This window comes from Arachis hypogaea, chromosome 13 (genome assembly GCF_003086295.3).
Source record: "Arachis hypogaea cultivar Tifrunner chromosome 13, arahy.Tifrunner.gnm2.J5K5, whole genome shotgun sequence".
Taxonomy (NCBI): domain Eukaryota; kingdom Viridiplantae; phylum Streptophyta; class Magnoliopsida; order Fabales; family Fabaceae; genus Arachis; species Arachis hypogaea.
In genome coordinates this window covers 61,719,583-61,727,408 of record NC_092048.1, presented here as the reverse complement: position 1 = coordinate 61,727,408, position 7,826 = coordinate 61,719,583, and the positions used below count along the sequence as shown (strand labels likewise).

At 41.1% G+C, this 7,826-nt stretch overlaps 1 non-coding gene across 1 annotated transcript; it reads left to right on the top strand.

Annotated features, from left to right (window-relative positions):
- Positions 1 to 7,202: 7,202 nt before the first annotated feature.
- On the top strand, positions 7,203 to 7,308 carry LOC112739353 (small nucleolar RNA R71). The gene has a single exon (XR_003170290.1). It is a non-coding gene; the product is annotated as a small nucleolar RNA R71 (small nucleolar RNA).
- The last annotated feature ends 518 nt before the right edge of the window (positions 7,309 to 7,826 follow it).

Genomic DNA, 7,826 nt, shown 5'->3' with positions numbered 1-7,826 from the left:
TCAGAGTCTAAATGGATTGAAGGAATCATCTAACAGTACTAAAGAGGCCTCTTCTGAAGAAAAAGCTTATGATCCTGAGAACCCTGCAATAGCAGAGGTGAATTACATGGGTGAAACCTATAGAAACACCTATAATCCCTCATGGAGAAATCATCCAAATTTCTCATGGAAGGATCAACAAAAGCCTCAACAAGGCTTTAATAATGGTGGAAGAAACAGGTTTAGCAATAGCAAGCCTTTTCCATCATCCACTCAGCAACAGACAGAGAATTCTGAGCAGAATCCATCTAGCTTAGCAAATATAGTCTCTAATCTATCTAAGGCCACTCTGAGTTTCATGAATGAAACAAGGTCCTCTATTAGAATTTTGGAGGCACAAGTGGGCCAGCTGAGTAAAAGAGTCACTGAAACTCCTCCTAGTACTCTCCCAAGCAATACAGAAGAGAATCCAAAAAGAGAGTGCAAGGCCATTACCTTACTTAGTGTGGCCGAACCCAAAGAGGAGAAGGAGGACGTGAATCCTAGTGAGGAAGACCTCCTGGGATGCTCAGTGACCAATAAAAAGTTTTTCTTTGAGGAACCAATGGAATCTGAGGCTCATCTAGAGACCATAGAGATTCCATTGAACCTCCTTCTGCCCTTCATGAGCTCTGATAAGTATTCTTCCTCTGAAGAGGATGAAGACATTACTGAAGAGCAAGTTGCTAAGTACCTTGGTGCAATCATGAAGCTGAATGCCAAATTATTTGGTAATGAGACTTGGGAAGATGAACCTCCCTTGCTTACCAATGAACTGAATACATTGGATAGGCAAAAATTACCTCAAAAGAAACAGGATCCTGGCAAATTCTTAATACCCTGTACTATAGGCACCATGACCTTTGAGAAGGCTCTGTGTGACCTGGGATCAGGAATAAACTTAATGCCACTCTCTATAATGGAGAAACCTGGGATCTTTGAGGTGCAAGCTGCCAGAATCTCATTAGAGATGGCAGACAACTCAAGAAAACAGGCTTATGGACAAGTAGAGGACGTGTTAGTAAAGGTTAAAGGCCTTTACATCCCTGCTGATTTCATAATCCTAGACACTGGGAAGGATGAGGATGAATTCATCATCCTTAAAAGACCCTTCCTAGCCACAGCAAGAGCTGTGATTGATGTGGACAGAGGAGAGTTAGTCCTTCAACTGAATGAGGACAACCTTGTGTTTAAAACTCAAAGATCTCTCTCTATAACCATGGAGAGGAAGCATGAAAAGCTTCTCTCACTGCAGAGTCAACCAAAGCTCCCACAGTCAAACTCTAAGTTTGGTGTTGGGAGGCCACAACCAAACTCTAAGTTTGGTGTTGAACCCCCACATTCAAACTTTAAGTTTGGTGTTGGGAGGTTCCAACAATGCTCTGAACATCTGTGAGGCTCCATGAGAGCTCACTGTCAAGCTATTGACATTAAAAAAGCGCTTGTTGGGAGGCAACCCAATGTTATCTAATTATATTTATTTATTTTCTATTGTTATTTTATGTTTTCTTTAGGTTGATGATCATGTGAAGTCACAAAAACTACTGAAAAATAAAAAAAAGAATGAAAAATAGAATGAAAAACAACACACCCTGGAGGAAGAGCAGTCTGGCGTTAAACGCCAGAAACAAGCATCTGTATGGCATTTAACGCTAGAAACAAGCATCTGCCTGGCGTTAAATGCCAGAAACAGGCTACATTTGGGCGTTTAACGCCAGAAACAAGCAGCAGTCTGGCGTTAAATGCCAGGATTGCATAGCAAGGGCATTTTACACGCCTAATTGGAGATGGGATGTTAAGTCCTTGACCCCACTTGATCTGTGGACCCCACAGGATCCCTACCTTTTCTTCTCTCCTCTTCACACCTTTTCATAACCCTCTTCCCCAAATACCCTTCACCAATCACCTCAATCACTCTTTCCCATCACCCCCTCACCACTCACATCCATCTTCTCTTCCCCATAAACCCCACCTACCTCTAAAATTCAAATTCTTTTCCCTCCCAAACCCAACCCTAATGGCCGAACCCTAAACCTCCCCTCACCCCTATATAAACCCCTCATTCCTTCTTATTTTCACACAACACAACCCTCTCTTCTTCCCCTTGGCCGAATACACCTTCTCCCTCCATCTCCTCCATTCTTCTTCTTCTTCTACTACTTTCTTTCTTCTTTTGCTCGGGGACGAGCAAATATTTTAAGTTTGGTGTGGTAAAAGCATAGCTTTTTATTTTTCCATAACCATTAATGGCACCTAAGGCCAGAGAAACCTCAAGAAAGAGGAAAGGGAAGGCAATTTCTTCCACCTCCGAGTCATGGGAAATGGAGAGATTCATCTCAAGGGTCCATAGCTCAGTGGTAGAGCATTTGACTGCACAACAAGAGCATGAGGAATTCCCTCACCGAGAAATCCCTGAGATACCTCAAGGGATACATTTTCCTCCACACAACTATTGGGAGCAACTAGGGATGGAGTAACAAAGACAAGGAAGAGACATAGAGGAGCTCAAGAGCACCATTGGTTCTTCAAGAAGAGGAAGACGCCACCCTCACTAAGGTGGACCCATTCCTTAATCTCCTTGTTCTTAATTTCCTATTTTTCGTTTACTTTGCTTTATGTTTTATTTATGTTTGTGTCTTATTACATGATCATTAGTGTCTAAGTGTCTATGCCTTAAAGATATAAATGTCCTATGAATCCATCACCTCTCTTAAATGAAAACTGTTCTAAAAAAAAGAGTGTGCTTAAGAACCCTAGACACCTCTAATTAGGGACTTTAGCAAAGCTGAGTCACAATCTAAAAAGGTTCACCCAGTTATGTATCTGTGGCATTTATGTATCCGGTGGTAATACTGAAAAACAGAGTTCTTAGGGCCACGGCCAAGACTCATAAAGTAGCTGTGTTCAAGAATCAACATACTGAACTAGGAGAATCAATAAAACTATCTAAATTCTAAGTTCCTATAGTGCCAATAATTCTAAACTTCAATGGATAAAGTGAGATGCCAAAACTATTCAAGAGGCAAAAAGCTACAAGTCCCGCTCATCTGATTGGAGCTAAGTTTCATTGATATTTTGGAATTTATAGTATATTCTCTTCTTTTTATCCTATTTGATTTTCAGTTGCTTGGGGACAAGCAACAATTTAAGTTTGGTGTTGTGATGAGCGGATAATTTATACGCTTTTTGGCATTGTTTGTACATGGTTTTCAGCATGATTTAGTTAGTTTTTAGTATATTTTTGTTAGTTTTTAAATAAAAATCACATTTCTGGACTTTACTATGAGTTTGTGTGTTTTTCTGTGATTTCGGGTATTTTCTGGCTGAAATTGAGGGACTTGAGCAAAAATTAGATTCAGAGGTTGAAGAAGGACTGCAGATGCTGTTGGATTCTGACATTCCTGCACTCAAAGTGGATTTTCTGGAGCTACTCCAAATGGCGCGCTCTCAATTGCGTTGGAAAGTAGACATCCAGGGCTTTCCATCAATATTTAATAGTCCATACTTAATAGTTAAACGCCAGAAACAGGTTGCAAACTGGCGTTCAACTCCAAGAGAAGCCTCTACACGTGTAAAGCTCAATGCTTAGCCCAAGCACACACCAAGTGGGCCCCGGAAGTGGATTTCTGCATCATTTACTTATTTCTATAACCCTAGTAACTAGTTTATTATAAATAGAATTTTTTACTATTGTATTTTGAGAGATCTTTTGATCATCTCTGGACGTTTAGTTCTTAGATCATGGAGGCTGGCCACTAGGCCATGCCTGGACCTCTATCACTTATGTATTTTCAACGGTAGAGTTTTTACACACCATAAATTAAGGTGTGGAGCTCTGCTGTTCCTCATGAATTAATACAAAGTACTATTGTTTTTCTATTCAATTCAAGCTTATTCCGATTCTAAGATATTCATTCGCACCTCAATATGAATGTGATGATCGTGACACTCATCATCATTTCCAACCTATGAACGCGTGCCTGATAGCCACTTCCGTTCTACCTTAGATTGAATGAGTATCTCTGGGATTCCTTAATCAGAGTCTTCATGGTATAAGTTAGAATCCATGGACGGCCATTCTTGAGATCCGAAAAGTCTAAACCTTGTCTGTGATATTCTGAGTAGGATCTGGGAAGGGATGGTTGCGACGAGCTTCAAACTCGCAAGTGCTGGGCGTAGTGACAGACGCAAAAGGATCAATTGATCCTATTCCAGCATGATTGAGAACCGACAAATGATTAGCCATGCAGTGACAATGCATTGGACCATTTTCACTTAAAGGACAGGATGTAGTCATTGACAACGGTGATGCCTAACATACAGCTTGCCATAGAAAGGAGTATGAAGGATTGGATGAAAGCAGTAAGAAAGTGGAGATTCAGAAGGAACTAAGCACCTCTATACGCTTATCTGAAATTCTCACCAATGAATTACATAAGTATCTCTATCTTTATTTTACGTTTTATTTATCTTTTAATTATTAAAACTCTATAACCATTTGAATCTGCCTGACTGAGATTTACAAGGTGACCATAGCTTGCTTCAAGCCGACAATCTCCGTGGGATCGACCCTTACTCACGTAAGGTTTATTACTTGGACGACCCAGTGCACTTGCTGGTTAGTTGTGCGAAGTTGTGACAAAGTGTGATTCACGTTGAGAGCACCAAGCCTTTGGCGCCATTATTGATGATCACAATTTCGTGCAACAATAACCGTCCAAGAAGCAATAATATTCGTGTCCCGCAAGTCTTTCAGCATCTGGTCCATGAAAGGTAGGGGGAAGTGATCCTTCCTAGTAGCTTCATTAAGCTTCCTATAATCAATGCACATACGCCAACCAGTCAGTGTTGTTATTGGTATCAATTTATTCTTCTCATTTGGTGCAACAGTGATCCCTCTTCTCTTGGGGACTACTTGCACAGGGCTTACCCAGGGGCTGTATGAGATGGGGTAAATCACCCCTGCTTGCCACAACTTTAGCACCTCCTTTTGTACTACTTCATTCATTGTCAGGTTTAGCCTTCTCTGTTGCTGTCTTGAGGGCTTTGCACCTTCTTCAAGTAAGATTTTGTGCATGCACATTGAAGGGCTGATTCCCTTTAAGTCTGCAAATGTCTATCCTATAGCATCCTTGTGTTGTTTCAGCACTTGGATTAGCTCCTCTTCTTGTTGTTCATTCAAACTTGAATTGATGATCACTGGGTATGTATTGTTGTCACCCAAGTAAGAATATTTCAAGCTTGGAGGTAGAGCTTTTAGTTCCAATTTCGGTGCCTCCACTTCCATGTTACTTGTCTTATCTAGCATGATTGGTCCTTCCATAGTCTCTAGTGGCAGTTCACCACATGGAATTTGTTGATCTTGCTCTGTGATTACTTCACATTGTTCTTCCTCTAGGACTCCTTGAACGAGATCTTCAATTGTGTCCACCATCATGCATTCTCCAATGGATTCTTTGGGGTAACTCATGGCCTTGAAGATATTGAAGACCATCTTCTCCACATGCAATCTCAAGACTAGCTCTCCTTTTTGAACATCAATAATAGCTCCAGTAGTAGCTAGGAATGGCCTTCCTAGGATGATTGATGTGTTGGCTTCTTCCTCCATGTCAAGCACAACAAAGTCAGCTGGGAAGATGAACTCTCCCACTTTCACCAACAAATCTTCCGCTACCCCATGAGGAAACTTGAATGTTTTGTCGGCCAATTGGAGTGCTATTCTAGTTGGTTTGGCCTCCTCAATCCTCATCCTCTTCATCATTTCCAAGGACATGAGGTTGATGCTGGAGCCTAGATTGCACAATGCTTTCTCAATGTTGATATCACCTATGATGTAGGGAATTTGAAAACTCCCAAGGTTTTTTATCTTTTAAGGCAGCTTCTTTTGTATGATGACACTGCACTCCTCAGTTATCACTATGGTTTCCTTTTTACCCTAGTTCCTCTTTCTTGTCATGAGCTCCTTTAAAAATTTGGCATAGAGTGGCATTTGCTCTAACACCTCTGCAAAAGGTATATTGATCTGGAGCTTCTTGAAGATTTATAGGAATCTAGAGAACTGGCAGTCTTTCCCATCCTTCCTCAGCCTTTGTGGATAGGTGCTTGTGGCACATAAGGTTTTAGGACTTGCTTTGGTGAGGATGGTGTAGGGGTCTCTTCTTCTTGCTTGGTTTCAAGTTCCTTTGTAGCTTTTTCTTCTTGGTTGTTTTGGCTTGGAGGTGCTTCTTCTATAACTCTTCCACTTCTTAGTGTGATAGCCTTACATTTCCCTCTTGGGTTGGCTATGGCATTACTGGGAAATGTATGTGTAGAAATCGGTATTTGTTTAGACAAGCTCCCTACTTGTGCTTCTAATTTTGAAATTGCTGCCCCTTGATTTCTTATGTTGGATCTGAACTCCTCTTGGTTTGCATCTATCTTTTGTTCAGCTTGTATTTGTCTCTCCAGGATAGTGGAAATAGTCCCTGTTAGTTGGGATGACAATTGTGCTATGGCAGCCTCCAATTTTGAAAAATTGCTGCTAGTTTCACATGGTTGCATGGTTGAGGATGATGTATCTTGGTGGTGGCTGTTGTGTGGTTGTTGGTTGTGTGAGTTGTGTGAGTTGTGGTATGGTGCATTGTGTGAGTTATGGTAGGGTTTGTTGTTGCTTGATTGATGGTTGGGGTTGGGGTTGGGGTTGTTGTATTAGCTACATTGGTATGGTTTGTGGTCTTGATTATGGCTTTGTTGGTTTCCACACCCAAAATTTGGGTGGTTCTTACAACCTGGGTTATATGTCTTGGAGTTTGGATCATATGGTGGTCTAGATGGATTGTTCACATAGTTAGCTTGCTCCCATTCACATTCAACTTCTGGTGCATCTCCTTCTTGTGGAGGGGCTTGGGCTTGAATAGCTGAGACTGGATTCTTCTCCACCTTCTTGGTTAAGGCTGCTAGCTGTGCAATGATCACCTTATTTTGGGCTAACAAGGCATCCATAGAATTGAGCTCCATCACTCCTTTCTTTTGAGTTCTATCTGAAGCATAGAAGTACTCATTCTCAACCACAGTCTCTATGACATCTATGGCTTCTTCAATGGTCTTCTTCTTGTTGAGTGAGCCCCCTGAAGAATGATCTACTGCCTGCTTTGACTCATATAGCAGTCCCTCATAGAGGATGTGCAATTGCACCCACTCATTGAACATATCCGGTGGGCATTTTCTTGTCAAATCTTTGAACCTCTCCCAGGCCTCATAAAGCATTTCACCACCTTGCTGTCTGAAAGTTTGCACCTTAGCTCTCAATCTATTTACTCTCTGTGGAGGGTAGAATCTTGCTAGAAACTTGTTCACAACATCATCCCAAGTGGTCAGGCTTTCCTTGGGGAATGCTTCCAACCACTTTGCTGCCTTATCCCTGAGTGAAAAAGGGAACAGAAGTAGCTTGTAGGTGTCAGGGTGTACATCATTGGACTTTACAGTGTCACAAATCCTCAAGAATGTAGTGAGGTGTTAGTTTGGGTCTTCTTGGGCACCCCTGACAGAGAGAGTTTTGCTTAGTTCAGAATTAAGAATTAATACGTTAGTAGTATAGTCCAAACCAATCATGAACTCTTAAGATCAAATAATAAATTCAATACAAAACATAAACCGAGAGTATTTAAACCTCGGGTCGTTCTCCCTAGGACTGCGAACGAAGTGTTTTCTCTTTCAGTTGTGAGGAAAAGAGGGTTTTAAATTAAAAAACTAAAGCTTAAAAGAACTAAGAAATGAAACAACTAAGGAACGAGCGAAATTGTTAATTTATGCAAGTAAAAAAAAGAAAT